The sequence below is a fragment of the Pelodiscus sinensis genome, chromosome 2 (genome assembly GCF_052426305.1).
Source record: "Pelodiscus sinensis isolate ZL-2025 chromosome 2, ASM5242630v1, whole genome shotgun sequence".
Lineage (NCBI taxonomy): Eukaryota > Metazoa > Chordata > Testudines > Trionychidae > Pelodiscus > Pelodiscus sinensis.
Genome location: NC_143053.1, coordinates 81,543,726 through 81,563,426, shown reverse-complemented (window position 1 = coordinate 81,563,426; position 19,701 = coordinate 81,543,726).

Below are 19,701 nucleotides of genomic sequence, written 5' to 3'. Positions count from 1 at the left end.
TGATTTTACCTCAAAGTCATAACTGCTAACTGCCTTGAATCAAGATTAGACATAATTTGCACTACTTAGGGAGGTGGTTTTGTTGTTGTTATTGTTTTGTTTGTTTTTAAATGCATACATGCACTGGAATCGGCCTCCAGATCTGTATTTCAAAATTTTTCCATCAGGGCCAAAAGTTTTGAGAGTGTTTAGGTGCCTCTCTTTTGAATGCCCTCCTTGAGACATGTTAGTCTGGGTTTTTTGTTGTTTGTTTGTTTGTTTGTTGTTTTGTTTTGTTTGTTGTTTTCTTGAAAGTATTGCTGGTCTCTTCTGAAAAATTTGGTCTTGGTATTTATGAAATGTTAACTCACTGACAGCAGCATCAGTGCTGAACTATTGATCATCTGGTATTCTGCTATCAATCAGGTAGGATGCCTTCCCAGAGGCCTAGGTCTTCTGTGTTCTTGATGGTGTGGTGTTTGGCATATAAGAGAACTTGAGGGAACAAACCAAATACTACAGAATTCACTAGTGCACATAACCTGTCCCCCTGTCCCTAGTGAGTGCTGGGTAAGAGCCCATAGCTAGCCTGTCTACTGGGATCAAGTGCTGGCATCAGGATTCAAGATTCTAAAAGGATGTCACAAAGAGGAGGGAGAAAAATTATTCTCCTTGGCCTCTGACGATAGGACAAGAAGCAATGGGCTTAAATTGCAGCAAGGGAGGTTTAGGCTGGACATTAGGAAAAACTTCCTAACTATCAGGGTGGTTAAACACTGGAATAAATTACCTAGGGAGATTGTGGTATCCATTATTGGATTGTGGTATCCATTATTGGAGATATTTAAGAGCAAGGTTGGATGGCCATCTATCAGGGATGATTTAGACAATGCTTGATCCTGCCATGAGTGCAGGGGACTGGACTTGATGACCTCTTGAGGTCCCTTCCAGTTCTATGATTCTATGATTTCGCACTTAAGAAAGTACTGTTATTAATGTGTCATCTACTAATCTCAAAGCGGAACTCTTGATTTTCAACTTTACAAACTTTACACAAATTTTATCAGTAAGTTTCATAGTTGGAACCTGTTTTACTTTACCTCTTCAGGTTTTATCTACCCTTACCAATTATGAACAGTTCAAACTTTTCCAAACTTGGGCTGAAAAATCTTTCGTTTGCTTGCAATTTACATTGATTTTTTATCATAATACTGCACTTTTGATTATGGACAATATATTCATCCACAGCATATAATTTTTCACCACACTATTGTACTACCCTGTTCAGTTTTTATATTGCATTGAATGTGCTATATCTACAAGAAAATTCTTGAAACATCCCAAAATTCAGACTCCATTTTTGTTATTATTAATTATTGAATGTTCCTGTAACTCTTACTCATACCTCTAGGCCCATTTGGACTATATGTATGAGCAAAGGGGTTGTGGATTTCGGCTGTTTTTCATAGTGGCTACGTCTACACTGGCCAGTCTTGCGCAAGAACATATGCAAATGAGGCGTGGTGATGAATATCGCTGCACCTCATTTACATACTTAATGAGCCGCCATTTTTGCACAGGGGGCTTTTGCCCAAGAGCTGTTCTGCCACTTATTTTCAGATAGAACAGCTCTTGCGCAAGAGGGAGTTTTTGTAGACGGCTCCTTGTGCAAAAATGGTGTCTCATTAAATATGCAAATGAGGCACAGCAATATTCATCACTGCACCTCATTTGCATATGTTCTTGTGCAAGACTGGCCAGTGTAGACACAGCCAGTCTGAAATTCCACTCATGCTATAGTTTATCTAACTAAGTAGGGCTGGTCAAAACATTTCAAATGAAACATTTTCCTGTTGGAAAATGGGGTTTCAAATAAATTGAAATTTCCCAGAAAACAGGATTAATTTTCAGGAAATTTTGAGTTGAGAAATGAAATATTTCACTTCTGGTTAGGTAGCATTAAACTCTGCCTGAGCTACTGTGGTGCCTCATAGGAACTGTAGTTTTAAGTTACTCCTGCCTTCATTCTGCACTATGGTCACATGTACACTGCAGGGCAAAAGTCAAATTAAGATATGTAACTTCAACTATGTCAATTGTGTAGCTGAAGCCGAAATAACTTAATTTGGCTTTTGGCACTGTTTACGCAGCAGGCAGTTGAAGGAAGAACACTCTTCCTTCAACTTCCCTTACTCCTCATAAAATGAAGGTTACAGAAATCAGAGTAAGAAGTCCTTCATCTCAACATTATTTTGAAATAAAGGTTTGTTGTGTAGAAATAACATCAGTTATTTATGGGGCCTGCTCCCTAGTCAGATAGTAACTTCCAGTGTACATCACAGTTAATCCCTGTTCTTGAGCCATTGCATAAAATGTCTAGATTATTACAACTATTTGCAGTGACTCAGGACAAAAACAGATGTTGAAATAAAGGCATTACCTGCAGTATGGAATCATTATACATGTCTTTCATTTTATTTTTGTTGCTTTCATACCACTGGTATCTTCAGACTCCAACTTGAGGTAGACTCGTGGTCTATACACTAAATTTGGAATAACTATACTCTCTTAAATAGTCTTTTATTGCTGATAAACTAAATGCTATATAAAGATTTCAGAGAAATAGGTCCTGTTCCTGCAAACATATTTGTGTAGCCTTAAACATGTGACTTGAACTGATGCTAAATCCAATAGCACTTCTAGAACCTAGCCATGTGCTTAAGGTTAAGAAGATGTGAATGTTTTTGCAGGGTTGTCCCCTTAATTATTTTTTTTCAAGGTCTAAGAATTGGGTAGTACCCTTTTAAATAATTTCTGAACCTTCTAGTGGCCCTCATGTTTATCATCTATGCTTTAGAAGCCACCAGAACCCTGACAGGGAAACAACATATACAGGTTGAACCACTCTGGCCTGTGACTCTCTGCTCCAGCAACATCTGTGGTCCAGCAGGACCATTGATGTTGCTGGACAAGAGAGCCCCGGCTTAAGGCCTCGGAGTCTTGACGCTCCAGCCTTGGGACTGCAGAGTGCTGGCAGCCCTTGGGCTGGCTGTGGAGCTCCAGTGGCCCAGGGAAGAAGAGCCTCAGTGGCCCATGGCTGGCCATGGAACTCTGGCAGCTCCAGAGCAGTGGAGTCCCGGTGATTCTGGAGCAACAGAGTCCTGGTGACGCCAAGGCGGCTGAGCTCTGGCATTCCCAGGGCAGCAGAGCTCTGGTAACATGTGGAGCTCTGGTGGCCCCAGGGCAGCAGTCTGGCAGCCTTGGGACAGGGAAGCCCCAGCAGCCCCAGGGCTGGCCAAAGAGCTGGGAGCCTAGTGGCCCAGGGGCAGGAGAGCCTGGCAGAGAGGCCGACCTCCCCTGGTCCAGCAAATTCCCTCCTTCAGGACCAGTCATGTCCCCAGGGTGCTGGACCAGGGAGGTCCAACCTTTATATGTTGCTAAGCCCTGAATGTTATATATGTTTAGTAAACATGGATATTTGGACCCCACTACGCCCAGGGGGTTCCTTAGCAAAAGGCAACACAGGTTTTGTTAGTGTCCCAGGCTAAAATTCTCCTTCACACTATTCAGAGATACGTATTGTATTATTTCATTGCGACAGGTCTATATAAGATAAAGTACTTTGCAGTCATTCAGATTAGAAACTGATATATAAATAAGATTATAAATATAATTCAAATTTAACATAAACATTTTTTATCTTTGAACTGGCTGTCTGCTAGGAGACACCCTCTAGAACCCAAGAATCTGGGGTAGAGGGCAGGGAAAATATATCACTTCACTGACAAATTCTTTTTTTTTAAGCCACCCAGAGCTTGTGCAAAACACTTTAAATACCAGTCCCAGCAGCAACCGCTATTCATAGGGATATGTAAATTTCAGGTTAGCATTACAAAGGTGTTACACAGAAAAAGAGAGCAATTGTCTCCTAAATCATTAGCAAAATGCTGTGTTATGTTTACTGAATGGAGAAGGGCAAATGTATTAGGTAACGGCTTTTTCAGACATTAGTGGAGTAGTATAAATACCTCAAAAGTGCTACAATATGTAGCAGAAATTTTACTTTGGTGTCTTCAAAAATTGTGCCTGGACTATCAGCTAACTCTTGAACTTGGAAGAATACCATTACTAATATTTGGTTATCAGCAGGAGAGATCAAACCCAATGCAAGGATAACAAAGTGAGTTAGGAACTATTTATTCCAAACCTATGAGGCAAGTCTGCAAGGAGCAGTTATATAAATAGACTTGAGGAAGCATTCAATATGAAAATGGTAAAGTTTTCAACCAGATGTTTTGTGAGGGTTTAGTTTCAAGCCTCTGTAGGACAATTAAAACAGTAAAGTTTTATTGCATGCAGTCATGTAATAGATCCATTTTGAGGTTGACACTGAAAGGGACAGGTTAGAAGGATACCATGTTCATGCTCATTTGCACATCTATTCTGCATACAGCTCATTATCAGCTAGCCCTGAAACTGCTGCTTATCAGAAACACCCCTGGTGTTTAATGAGCTGAAGAAGGATGAATTAATGTCTGATCCTGTGAGGTACTGAGTGGTTCCCCAGAGGTGCTACTAATTGCACTCAGCTGCTTGAGATGTATTTGAGAGCACTTAGTACTTTGAAGAATTGGGATGTAATAATAATAAGTGAAGATGACTGGACATTGCTTTTAAAAAGTCTTTGGCTGGAACCCTGGTCTCTTGCTTCTGTTGAACACAGAGTGCAACCTGTTCTAGTGCCTGAGGGAAAGAAAGCACAAAGAGGGATGTGTAAAGATAAAGCTTCCTCAATATGTCCAATAGGAAGACAATCACAAGTCCATACTTTGTTGTGAAAAGGAAATGGAGTTGTTTCCGGAAGCAGAGCTGGAATGCAGCCTGAAGCTGAACTTTTCCTCTGTTCATTAAAATATTAGCTAAAGTTTCTAAAAAGAGTTTTCACTGCAAATTAGAATGAATGACTTTATGCATCTAGAAGTTCTTGTCCAATTAGCATCTTGTGTGTTTTTACAGCTGTTCCTTATAGATCTGCTATGCTACCCACAGTATCTGCCTCACAATACTAAAATACTTTTAAAGGTTCTGTGATAGAAATATGAGTTTTGGGGATCGGGAAAGGATGAATTCCTTAAGCAACAGGGAGCAAAAGAGACAGGGAGAAAGAGTGGTGTCCACAAAGCATCATAATTTAAAGGGAATCATTTTTAAGGAAAAACAGGCTATGCAGTTTTACAATGTACAATACATTACCATGTCACCTACAAATAAGAATTAATTCACCAAACAACAAAAAGTTGAAAAGTATTGGTGAACATATGCATAAAAAAACCTGAATAAATGTGCAAAAGCGACGAGGAGTCCTGTGGCACCTTATAGACTAACTGAAGTGTAGGAGCATAAGGTTTCGAGGAGAGAAGATGCATGCATCTGATGAAGTGGGTCTTTGCCCACGAAAGCTTATGCTCCTACACTTCAGTTAGTCTATAAGGTGCCACAGGACTCCTCGTCGCTTTTGCAGATTCAGACTAACACGGCTACCCCTCTGATACCTGAATAAATGTGTAGCCTTTATGGTTCCTCATCCATCTTCCTCCACATCTAACTTCACTTCTCTCCTCGCAACTTTAGATTGTAAATTTTTAGGACAAATATTTTGGGGTTTGTTTATGCTTTAAATTGCCCACCACATTTTGGACACCATAAAATAAAAAAATAATAATGATAAATCTTGGACACAGAGGTTGAACACCACTGTTTTGGCCTGCCCAAATCTGCCAGCTAACAGTTCTGCATGTGAAAATTTTGGTTTACGGGGAGATGGGGGGGTGGGAGGATAGGTAGATTCTGAATATGCAAACTGAAACAAGTTAGGTCACATATTAGTGTGTGTGATGTGTCTTCTGCTGGTCCTGATCCACAGAGGAATTGAGACAGCCTCCATTTATAGTATGGCTGATTAACTCATGCTGGAGAAATTAATGCTTATTTGTTCTAGAAATCCCTGGTTCAATTTCCAGAATCAGCTGTCACATATAAGTCAGAAGTAGGCTGAAAATTTGGATCAAGGTGTTACATTTATAAAAATTAAAAGGAAAAACTGTTATGTGAAGCATAAATTAATAGCATATTGTAATTTAAAATTTGATTCTAACACTTTTAAAATCTGGTTTATTTGTTTTCTGTCATTCAGATACATTCAGAGTTTTGCGACAGATATTTAAACTGGTGTCTAGTGCAACAATGGACTTTAGTTCTAGGAAGGTGGCCAACAGCCAGTAGGGATTACAGATATCAATATTATTTTTCCTTTTGTTTTACTCACATACCTTACTACAAAGAAAATCCCCTGTTGAATGAGTCACATTCAGTGTCAGTGAACACTGCAAGTCTGTGTATCCGTATGTTCTTATACTCTTGCCCGCTCTCTATCCATTATTCCCCCTTTGTCTGTCACTCCCATTTGTAATATTGAATCTTAAACCAGATCAAACTCTTCAGGGCAAGAACTATGAGGTAGCTTCACCCCGGGACTGGCACAATGGCTATTGCAGGGATATAGAGGAGGCTTGTATCTCTGGTATTCTGGTCTTCCCTGGTGCAGGTGAGGACATTCTTCAGGGCTGTTCTAGCTTGTGTCTCTAGCCTTTATAAGCCATTGCAAGAATGCCAGAATCATCTCCACATGTGATTGCCCTGACCACTCATCCCATTGCTGGCAGGAGATGCTCTCCTGCTGACATAGTGCTGCCCAGACTGGTGTTTTGGTCAGTGAAACTCATTTAGGTTGGGTGTGAGTTGTTTTTTCACACCCCTGACCAACAAAAATGCTAGTGTAGACATAGCCTCAGTAGTGGTAGCTTCATCGTCTCTTCCTTCCTCTGACTGTATCATTAGAATTGACCACTGAATCTGGTCTACATCTAAAACTTATACTGGCATAGCTATGCCAGTCAGGGGAGTGAAACCTCCCCTGTGCCCTCTTCCAGTGACATAGCATGCTGACAAAACTTCCAGTACAGACATAGCTGTACCTATAGAAGAAGGTTCCTGTTGGCTTAGCTGACATTGACAGCATTCTGTGAATAAATGATACAGTGCACACTTCAGAGCTGTTGTTTCAGGCTCTCTGCAGAATCAGGTACACTTTACTGCACTGGTTTCATTGTGTACTGCACTGGTTTCATATTTTAAAGGTTTTCTTCACAACCATTCCCACTAATTTTGAAATACGAAAGCTGGCATCTGAAGAACAATTGAGAATTTGCTCTTGCACAAAAAGGCATGTGTGGCTGGACAGCAGGGGTTTCTTGCATAAAAAAACCCAATGGGAAAAAGCACAGGTGCTCTGATGGCCATCCTGTGAATGGCCATCAGAGCTTTCTTGGGCAACAGCATCCATGGCAGTGTTGACACTCTCTTGTGCAAAAGCACAGGGCAGTGTGGACGCGCTCTTGCACAAGAACTTTTTGCGGAAGACCTCTCCGCAAAAAGTTTTTGCGCAAGAAGCCTGCAGTGTAGATGTAGCCTAGGTGTGTGGGTTACATATATACATACACATTTTCTGTATGTCTGGATTTAGTGAACCAGACACACTTCAAAGAGGGATGTTGTTAGAGGAAATATCTATTGCTGGCACTGCAGAATAATAATTTGTCATCAAATGGAATTAACAATAATAGAAAGCAGTACTTGCTCGAAGAAAACAACTTCCAAAAAGCCAGTTATATCTGTCAGTCCAAATTCCTTTTGCTTTGAACACAGTTGTCATGAAAATCACTGTACTGAAAACCACATGACCCGATGCTAGACTATTTTAAGTTGAATAGTGTGCTTGTAACACTTTGCAGAGACACTTTTCATCAGCAGCAAAGAACAGGAGAGTAGTTTTATTGAAACCATTGGTTTTAAATGTTTTACTGAATCAGGGCTGTTAACTGTACTGAATATGGTACAAAAGTAGGGAGGAAAAGAAAATCTGTTTTCTTATCTATGAACCACTGAAGCCAACAGAAAGATTCCCATTGACTATAATGGATGGACATTATAAGTTACATAAAACCCAGACTATAAGTTACATAAAACTCCTTTCAGAATCAGTGAGAGTATGATGAGAATGTAGGTGAGTTTGAAGTAAATAGACCCATGTATTTATGACAACAAACAGAGCCATTCACAAAAGACTAACAGTCTTCATGAAATTTAAATCTGCAAGCACTTGAGTAGATAAATATATCCACAGGGCATATCCTTTTACCTTTCTACTCCTATTAAAGTTAAGTAGGACAATTAAAGTTAGTTACAGGTAACAAAGATGTTGTTTATAGTTGGTGAAATGTTACTTTTTCCATTTTTGCCTTTGATCCACTGTATCTTTCTATAGTGAATTCTGAAGTAATCAGGTATGGGAACAAGTGCTTTTCTACAAGCTTTTGCTTTGAACACAGTTGTCATGAGAATCACTGCATTGCAAATCATATGATCCCAGGCTGGACTATTCAAATTGAATAGTTACATTTCCATAATACTGGCACAATTAGTATATTGCTTGTGCACATGCCTTCTTGGCTCCTTCCACCAGCACTGTGCATACTCACCAGGACTAGGGATGTTAAATTTAGATTAATTAACTAATCAAATAGCAATGGGATTTCCATCGACTATTCAATTAGTCTATAAGGGCGCCTCCACCTTTGAACTGTAGCAAGAGACCTGCTTCCTTTTGAAATGTACAAGAGTCCCTTTTGGAGTTGGAAATTCCTCTGCCGGGGGGAGGGGGGGACACAACATTGTCATGCATGTGAGCAGTGTCATTAGTCATCTCCTACACAGAACTGTGACTCTTGGCAATAGACAGGACATAAAGGATGATTTTCAGCAATGGAGTCCCCAAACTGTGGTGGAATGATAGATGGCTCTTGTATTTCTATTTTGGCACTATACTACCTTGCCACAGCCAACAACATCAAATGAAAGGGCTGTTTCTCTATGGCTATGCAAGGGCTGATGGATCACTGGGGATGCTTCACTGACATCAGTTTATGCTGGTCAGAGAAGATGCATGACGTTTGCATCTTTAAGAAAACACGACTGTTCAGAATGCTACAAACAGGGAAATTCTTTCTTGCCTGGCAGATTAACATTGGTGATGTTGAAATGTTGGTAGTGATCCTTGAGACACAGCCTGTTTCTTATTGACATAGATAACACAGTGTCTACTTTGGCACTGCACTGACCTCAGTACATCAACCCTGGCTCAGTGCCGCTTGGGAGGGAGGGGTTATGTCAGCAAAATGGAGAGCTTACATCAGTGGGAGACAAATGTAAGTGTAGACACATGGCACAACTATGAGAATGCAAGGTGGCTCACGTTTACCTAACTTTGTAGGGTAGATCAGGCCTTATTCAACTTTTATTTCCAGGATGGTACTTTCAGTAGTGCAATAATGTTGCAATATTTTAAAATGAATCTGTTTCACTCACACTTCTGCCTTTGGCTACTGAGTTTTTTTCAGGACTGAATAGAATGATTATCAATGGCTCGATGCCCCAAAATTCAGGAACTGTGTTTTTAAACATGCCATACTGCCCAGCTGGAAGTAGGGTAGTTAGTTGTCTTCCGTCCTACCTCAGCAAATGGCTTGATCATAACCCAGAGCAAAAATCAGACCAGCATGAATGTGTCAGGTTTACATGCATGTCAGTAGGATTTTAAATGAGGGAAGAGGAAGAAAGACAAGCCAGATCATTAGCTGGTATAAAGTCAAGGATCCCGTCCACAGTGTTATATTTTTTTCTTCAGTATAATAAGCTTGTGTGCTACATGCTTTCTTATAACAGTCCACGGTTACCATTAGACCCTACAAATAAATGAGTTGGAAATAAATTAACAGTGCAAATTTTCTGAAGTGTTTCACAGTTGCAGAAACAGCTGTCTTTAATAATGCTGAGATGATCCAGTTTTAAATGCCTATCCAGTTTGCAAAATGTAACTTGTTTATGCATTGATATTGGGTCTGTACAATAGCGATACAATGCTAAACACGTGATCATAAAATGATTGAATCATATCCTACCTTTGTCGTTTCTACCTAAAAATAATTCTCATTACAATTTCAGTTGGGGACACTTTATTTGTTTCCTAGGTAGTGTTGCAATATGCTGTTAAATAGCTGTCACCGCACTTTATCCCAGACGTGCCTGCGTGTCAGCAGGTGATAGCAGGACTGTGAAATTTCACTTATCTAATCTAGATTATTCACTATAAAGTCAAATATTTGTCTTAGAACTGCTTGAATGTGTCTGAACTAGTTTCAGGTCCCCAATCCATGTGGCTAACTGAGGTTTATCATATCCACTATACATAGTGCTGTCAAGTCTTCTGGAAGAGAAGCACTTTATCAATGTAAGCCATTATCATAATTAGGTAGGTGTTTATATAGCATTTCTGCCATTTCTTGGTTGTTTAAATAAATACATGGAGGATAGTTAAATGCTGAAAACTGCTGAGGAATAAAGAATCTGCCAGTTTATTACTGTAGTTATTATATACTAGTCCAGTCTACAGGCAGTCCCCGGGTTACGTACAAGATAGGGACTGTAGGTTTGTTCTTAAGTTGAATTTGTATGCAAGTCGGAACTGGTACATATTGTAGGGGAAACTCTAGCCAAACATTTCTCCAGAGCTCAGTTTTATTCTCCCACACCTCGCTTCCCTCAGTCCTTTATTCTCAAGCTGAGGTGTCTGCTGAGAAAAGCCGCTCCGCGTCTCCCTGGTCTGCTGGGGGGGTGGGGGGGGAAGAGTGCTAGCTTCGCGTCTCCCTGGTCTACTGGGGGGAAGCAGCTAGTGTGGGGTTGCCTCACCTCGTTTGTAAGTAGGGATCCGATGTAAGTTGGATCCATGTAACCCGGGGACTGCCTGTACTTGCTATTTGTTGGCATGATCCTCTTAATGTATATCTGATACAGTGATATTTGCATACAATTATTTTGTGTCTTTATGGACACAAACCTATTTGTCTCCTGCACTTCTCATAGTGAGTACATAAATTCTTATGAAGTTTGCCTGATCTCAGGGGCATCCCGGAAAAACTTTGTCACATCCCGGGAACGCGTCTTCTCTCCCGAAATGTTTTTTGGAAGAGCAGATGCGCTTTTTCAGAAACCCTGTATTCCACATTTTATGAGGAATAAGGGCTCTTCTGAAAAAGGAGGTATTTCCGACACTCGGTCCCGTGTAGATGGGCCAAATGTTGGAAAAGCCTCTTCCAAAAAAAGAACTGAAAAAAGGTACACAAATTGCAGTTCGTAATTTGCATACCTTTTTCCGAAACCACTCCCCCCTGTTTTCTCTACTGGAAAAACAGACAAACTGGAGGCCATTTAATGAAATATGACTAGAGATTCAGACTTGGAGATAGAAGTTAAAAATCAGTAAATATGTATAGCTTGATTATGACGAAATACATTAACAAGATGTAAGGTGTAAAGACCAAAGAAAGAGAGGAATTATAGAAGGTACTGCAAGGACCACAGGGATTAAAGAGAAAAATCAGAGACCATATCCTGATGCAGTTAGTTAGGCTGGAGAATAATCTTCCCAGGGAATTCTTGGAATCCCTGTTCCCTGAGACACTTAAATTTAGACTTGACAAAACCCTGGAAACTGCTTTGTAGCGAATAATCCAGGATTGGCAGACAGATGGACAATGATGAATCTGTGACTACGGAAACAGAATTAGTCAGATGCTAATATCTTTCACATGTGGATTACACGAGGCTGCTTTATTTACACTCCCTATTATAAATCCTCCCAGAAAAACCAGACACCTAGAAAGGATGCTTAAGGCACTGACAAAGAGAAGGGAGGCCTGGTCCCATACAAAACTCAGCCCCATTCTTCCTGTGTGACTTTGGGTAAATCACTTTTGGGTTGATTTTCTGAGGTGCTGAGCCCCCACATCTCCCACAGAAGACAATTATCTCCAGAAAGGCATCTTGCCAGGAGGCCTTTTGATGGACTGTAGTTAGCAGTTAGTAAAATCACCCCTGAGTTATGTCTTTGCAAAGGTTAGCAAGTCCTATTGTCCTCATTTGCAGATGAAGAAAGGAAAGCACACAGAGAGATGTGGCATGATTTTTCAGGTGGTGACATCTGCAGTAAAACATCTGCTAATTAAAAACTGATCCCCAGGAAGATGGAAAACATCTGTAGAAAACAACACAAGAACGCAGTGTCTCATCCACCTTTTTAATGTAAGAGCCATAACTCCAGGGTTAACTAGCCCTCTGCTAGTCACTGTTCTGCATTATCAAATAAATGACCTCCTGACTTGACTTGCATAAGTAAGATGCTTCCCTGGATTTAATTGTCTCATTAATTAGCACTGCCTAAAGGGGCATGAGTTGTGGAAAGAGGGTGTCTAAAGAAATCTGTCCAAGGCCCAGGAAGTGAAAAAGGTAAAGAAAATGTCTGGACAGTAAATTCTGTGTGTTTGATGCAAAGATTTGAAAATCACCGAAGTCTCAATCTGCATTTGTGAGGCCCAGAATAATATTCAGAATTAAAAATTCCTTTCACATTCTTCAAGGTTAAGCAAAGTCAAAGAAAAGTTTATTACACAGCATTCCAGCTTGTACTTTCCTATCAGTTTGTTTCCTCTACCCTTTCATCATGCTGTCTGTATCCCATTCTCCCATTTTTTATGAGATAATCTTTTACCAATAACTGCAAAAACTAGTACATCTGATCTGAATCTCTTCTTGACATTGTATTGTCATTGACTAGATATATTTGTTGAATTTTGGGAAACTAGATAAATGGCACTTATTTGAACATTATTCTTAAAGTATTTGCTTGGAACCTTTGAAGCAGTCATTTCTTTTCACTGCACCTAAAGGAAAACGTGTTTTCAAACTAAGTGAACATCAATGGAGAGCTTTACACTTTTGTTTAAATGGAAGGAAACTTGAAGACTTTGTCAAAACAAGTAGGTTAAGCTTGACTAATCACTCTGAACTCCTTCTAATAATTACGAAGGCAGCATTATTACTCCATTAGTCTTTAGGGGTGTGTCTAGACTACAGGATTTTTTCGAAAAAAGTGGCCTTTTTTTTAAAAATCTTCCCCTGCATCTAGACTACTTCCTTTCGAAAGTAAATTAAAAGAACGCGGAAGTTTTTTCGACCGTGGAAAACCTCGTTTTACAAGGAAGAACACCTTTTTTCGAAAGTGCTCTTTCGAAAAAAGGTGCTATGTAATGCAAACTGTGCTTTTTCAAAAGAAAGCATCCAGACTCTTTTTTGAAAGAGGCTTCCAGTCTAGACGTAGCCTAGCTGAAATATTGGGTCCACTGTATCTTTCCATACGGGAAAAGGTTAACTCAGATGAGCATTTACAAAATGCACATACATTATCTGCAGTTTTTTATATTTTGTATGTTAAAGGGTTATCTGTATATGTAACAACCGTATTCTGACTTGCTGAACAAAGCGGCGCATGACTGATCTAGACACACACAATAAAACTCCAGCTGATCCCCGGCTCCTAATGCGCTGCCCCTTTGAAGCACTTCCAAGGGGCAGCGCTGCACCGAGCCAGAGGCAGCTGAGGACTCCAGCTGATCCCGGGCTCCCACAGTGCTGCCCCGTTGAAACGCCACCGCAGCATTTCAAAGGGGCTGTGCACATGATTAATCGCGATTAAATTTTTAAATCATGCTATTAATCACGATGAGCTACAACTGAATACTGTCCACCAGTGGTGGAAACTTCTGCCATCCGTGGAGGGAGAGGAACCCTGGTGGGCCAGCCTGTATTCTGCCTTGATTCCATGGCTGGTCAGGGATATCAGCAGGAGGCACTTTCATGGAGCCATGACCATGAGCATGTACTTGCACAGTTCAACCTCTGATGGGTGCATGCCCCATCACACACCCCATCTCTCTAACACTTGCCCATTTTGTAGTATAAGGGAGACTTGAGTGTACCAATTTATCTTGTGCACACCAGGCTGCATCTTCACCGCCTTTTTTTGGCTCTTCCAGAACCTTCTCCTAAGGTTCTGGCTGCACCTCTCCTCATACCTCTTGATTTATGCACACCCTGTCCATGGCCCCACAGAGTCACAGGAGCTCCTCATCAACTTCCTCCTCACATTGGCCTAAGTGGCCATTTATAAAACCAAGAGAAGGATGCTGGATGGCAAGCTGCTCTGTGCTGGAGGGCCTATTTCCATTCATCCATCCAATCACACCTCCGGACAGAGTTCCTCTGGGAGGCATCTGCTGCTTCGCTAGACATCTTTGAGGAATGGTGTGCACTGTCTTGGGTACTCTGCTCACTGTTGCCTTGGTTTCGTGATTATGGCTCTGTGACCTCACTCCTATTCCTGTTTTCTTCTTTCTTAGTTGTCCCTGAGAATTATTTGAGCCCCATGTTCAGCTGCTCTTTCCCTTCGGCTGGGGGAGGGATCATTAGTCATGGCTGGGCATTCCCAGATCTCAGTAAGTAAATAAAATCAAACAGCAGAAATTTCTCTGTCTCAATTCTCCCAAGATATTGCTTCCAACTCTGGCTTTTACCCCACCTCCAGCCCATGAAAATGATTTGTAAGAACATGTGCCTGGGCCTACCACTTAGATACTGTCCTCAGACATTAGTCAAAGAGATTTATCACTCCAAAGCCTCCTGAGCTTTAGGTTTGTTAAAGTCTTCCACTTTCAAGATAACAGATGAGCTAAATATGCTCCTAACAGTCCAAACTTCCCCCCTCAAGGGCCTTCACCATTAAAGCTAACCTGTAGAGAGATGGAGAACTCACATATGACTTTCTTCAATGAGGTCATTTTCATAATTGTCACCAATTTTACCACAGTGATAGGACATCTACATACCATCTTTTGAGGGTATGTCTACACGGTCATTTTTCTGAAAAAACGTCACTTACGTCCACATTGCAATTGCGTTCCTTCGAAAAAAAATTGAAAGAACAGAGGGGTTTTTCTGACAGCAGTAATCCTCTTTCCACAAGGAAAAATGCCTTTTCCAAAAGAGCTTGTTCAGAAAAAGGCATGTGGGGACAGGGAAGAGGGTTTCTTGTTTTTCTTTTTTAAAAGAGGCAGCCGCCAGGAAATAACACTGGTGCCCTGGTGGCCACTCCATCCAAAGTAAACACAAGATCTACAGTTCCTGTCTCCTGGCCTCTCTTAAATCCGCAGGCACCCAGGACAAGCCTTGTGGCAGGAAGCCAGCCCTGGCGTAGCACCTCACCACGCGGCTCTCCCTGCCACAGGCCTACTCACCCATGTCACAGACACAAGCCCCCTGAAACCTCTCTGGCCCTTGAAGGGAGCACAACCAGAGCTCCCAGGATCCACTGAGAAATACCAAGTGGTGGGAACCATCGTGGTCTGGAGCAGATATCCTGTCCCTCCTCGAGCTCTAGGGGGAAGACAAGACCCTACAGGATCTCTACTCCAAAAGCCGCAATACGGACATTTATGGCCCGATGGCCGAGTCCCTGGAGGAGCAGGGACACCCATCCCGGACCTTTAGAACACATCTGGAGTAAGGTGAAGGAGCTCTGCCAGGGACAGGGATATGCAAGGTTCAGAGAGCACAGCTCGCACTCCAGGGCAGGACCCCACACCTGCCCCTATCACGCAGAACTGCACCAGATCCTGAGGGGATGGGGAAGCCCTTTCCCCATCCATCGTCATCAACTCCAGGCTGGTGACACCAGGTGGTTGCAGAGGAAGAGGAGGACGATGGACAGCAAGGGCAGGAGTAGAAGGACGATGACACGGCCACAACTGTGATGTTGTCCCTGGAGCCAGTTGCCGTGAGCCTGGATGTGCCCCATGCATCATCTGATATCAGGGAGGGATCTTCAGATGGGTGCGCTCAGTTTATCACACATGCAGAGCAGAGGGGCTGGTGTGCGAGCATCACTCGGCCTGGACATTGTGCTGCAGTCTGTGCACCTGAGCAGGCCACACAGGTTGGATCCAAGCCCACCCACCACCTGCCACTGCTGGAAGCAGGTTAGCCACAACCCCAAACACACCAAGGAGCGCCACACACAGCAGACGGACATGCCTGCACGTGCAAGGCACTATCCCTGCAGCAGACAGCACTGCAAGGTGCAGGTGTGTGCGGGCCCCAGAGAGGGCCAGGCTGCTCCAGGCTCCTCTGCTCCCCATGGGATCCCACTAGGGCCATACACTTCCCTTGCCTGCTTGGGCATGTCGGGTGGGAGGAGCAGACAGCATAGTTCCCTGGGCACCTCAGGGACCCTGTGAGGCAGGGCCTGCTGTGCAGGCCACCCATGGCCTTGCTCCCAGGACATTCCCCGTTCTCTGGCCCAAGGACTGTTGTCGCCGCAACCTGTTTGTATTCTCCAGAGGTGGACCAGGGTGAGACATGACACTCGAGCCAGCCGCCCAACACTTGGGTACGCTCCATGGTCCAGGAGGAGCTGATGAGGCTGCAGCAGACCCTGGCCCAGAAGGTCCAGGAGGATGCAGAGTGACGGACCCGCATGTGGGACCAGCTTGTGTGGCAGGGCAATAGCATGTGGGCCATCATGTGGGAAATGATGGCACACCCGGCTGCTATTACTGCTCCTGCCTACCACCCTTCTGCCCTCCCCCAAGCCAATTCCCCCTCCCCCTGTTCTCCAAGCAATGCATCTGCTCCCTCCCCAAGCGATGCCCCTGCTCCCTCCCCCTGCCATCCCTGACCCCACTCCTGCCCACACCCATGGTCACAGGACCCACCCAACCCCAAGTTCAACAAGGTCCCTGCACATCCAGCTGCCCCCCACATCCCTCCCAGCCCTGAGCCCCCGCCCCCTGGTTATGAGCCCCTTTTCCTCTCCCCAGCTTTTTTTTAATGAAAGATCAATACAAAGTTCATTCTGTACAATTTCAAACAGGTATCTTTATTCATAGTACAGGGAAGGGGGAAAGGGAGGGGTCGTGGTGAGAAAGGGATATTGCAGCAAGCCAGAGACCCCTAGTGGGGAGACCCTGGGGAGAGTTACTGAGGTCCTTGAAAGAAACTCTCCCTCGGGGCCTCTCAGATGTGCACCTGGCCTGATAAGCCTGGTAGATGGCAGCTGTCTGCAGCTGCAGAAAGGGTCCCCCCTTGCGGCTGGCCTCTGCCCCCCACCCCAGTAGGAATGCCTCCCTGTTCCTCTCCACAATGTTGTGGAGGACAACATGCTGAGATAACCTTGGGGATGTTGTGCTCCCCCAAATCGAGGTAGGTCGGGAGGCACCTGAACTGCTCCTTGTGGACGCCAAAGGTGCATTCCACCTGAATCCTCACCCAACTGAGGTGGGAGTTAAATTGGTCCCTGCTGAGGTCCAGGTGGCTGGGGTACAGCTTCATCAGCCACCGCATCCGGGGACAGGCCATGTCCCCCAGGATGCACAGTGGCATCTGCACATCCCCAACCGCAAAGTCACTGCCGGGGAAGAATATGCCCTCCTCCAGCTTGCCACAGAGGCTGGAGTTTCAAAAGATGCAGGCATCGTGTGCCCTGCCCGACCACCCAAGAAAAGTGTCAGTAAAATGTCCACAGTGGTTAACCAGCACCTGCCAGCACCATTGAAAAATAGCCCTTGCGGTTGATATATTGGGCCGCTCAATGTTGAGGTGCGTGGATCAAGATGTGGGTCCCATCTATGGCTCCATCGCAGTTTGGGAACCCCAGGACAGCAAATCCAGCCATGATCAGGCCCACGTCCCCCAGGCAGATGACCCTGTGCAGCAGGATGGAGTTGATGGCCTTCACAGCCTGCAGAAGGAGACAAACTAAACACACAAAATACAGAATTAGAGGGTGTTCCTGAGACCTTGGGAGGTGCCCACCCTTCTCCCTTGCCCTCCCCACCAAACTTCAGGAGCCACCCCCATGAGGCTGCTCCCCTCAGCAGCAGGGCTGAGAGAGGGCAGGACAGTAAAACCTCCCTCACTCCCAGGTCCCCTCTTCCCCCCCAACTTCCCTTTTCTTGAGGGTTGCCCTTTTCCAGGACTCCTCCTCCCGCCCCCAAAGGGACTGCAGCCTGAGAGAGCCTTACCTTCAAGAGGAGGGCCCCAATGGTGGACTTCCCCATGCTGAACTGGCTGTCCGCTGACCGGTAACTGTCAGGGGTGACGAGCTTCCAGATGGCAGTTGCAACCCACTTCTCCCGGGGGGTGGCAGGCTGCAGGTGAGTGCCATGTCATTGGAGGGCAGGGTCAAGCCAAGCACTCAACTCCAAAAAGGTGGCTTTCCACATGTGGAAGTTGTGGAGCCACTGCTGGTCGTCCCACTACCACATGACCAGGTGGTCCCACCAGTCGGGACTGGTGCTCAGCCTCCGAAAACACCTCTCCACTGCAGAGTGTGGTTACACAGGTCTTGAGACCCTCTCCCTGTGCACGGGAGCGGGTCTCAAGAATGAGCTTGGAGCTGAGCTTGTGCGGGGTCAGGAAGGTGCCTGCACAAACTGCTGCAGAAACTGCAGCATAGCCATGTGGGGCCATCACATGTGCAGGGGCAGCTCCGGCTCTCTTATTATGGCTAGAGGCCTCAAAAGCTGGAAGGGTCTCGGGACTCTCTGGATCTCTGAAAGGACCTGCCTGTGGATTCATAGGCAGCTTAAAACCAGTACACATCTGTGATAAAGTTATCAGTTTCATTATCAGATTCTTGGTGGATCTCAAGTGCTTATAGTCACCCATATCATAGCAGGAAACAGTTCAGAGAGTAAGCATCCATGATATTAAAATGACTTATTTCAATATTGTTCAATATCAAGTTAAAAATTATATCAACACTCTTCCAGTCTGAAGTTGCTGACCAGTCACATTTATGCTGGACGAAGCAGAACTATACTTAAAACAATTTTGTTCCATAAAATGTTGCCCAGGTTTTCTTTCTAATATTTGCTTGCTTTTAAAAAGCATGTGCTGTTAAGCATAGTGCTTTAATCTTCTTGGAAAAACAGAAAAAGGGATTTTGCAAATCACTGAAGAAACTGCAAAATTAAATGGTGCCAACAATATCCAGCATTTACTTGTATCATATGCATAGTTCCATATCCTCTTAAATGTGGACTTTTGCCAGAAATATCAAATACATATCCTTAGCACATAATCTGTCCATTTATCACTCAACAGCTGAGTCCTCTAGGGGTCTTGGTCTTCCCATTTATTCATTTTTTCCCCAAAAAGTAAAGAAACTGATGTTAAAGTGAAAGGTCTTTTTATGTGTCTATGAAAACCACACTGGCAGATGAAAATCAGGTAATTAAGCAACTAGTTATTTAGAAATGCAGAACTGTGATTTATACTCAAAGCCTATGCCCTTTGAACATTATACTCTGGCCCAAAAGGTGTTTTTATAAATCACTTTCAGTTTCACCGGTAGAGCATTGTCAGAGTGATTCACTCATCACTGTGTTGAATATCTCACAAGCTAAACTTAAGGAAGCTTGGCTGTGCCTGGTTAGTATCTGCATAGCCTGGGAATCTTATGGAAAAGCCCCAGTGTTGCAGGAAATGGTTTGGTTAATTAGTAGGAAGCACCTTTTTGAGTCAGAATTAAGTCAGAGAATCTGCATGATACTGGAGAGCACCACGCTGCCAGAAACAGCATCTTTATGATGAGGTACAACACATTCCCAATAATTCACAAGTGTGCTATTTTCACAACAGTAGGGATGTTTGTTC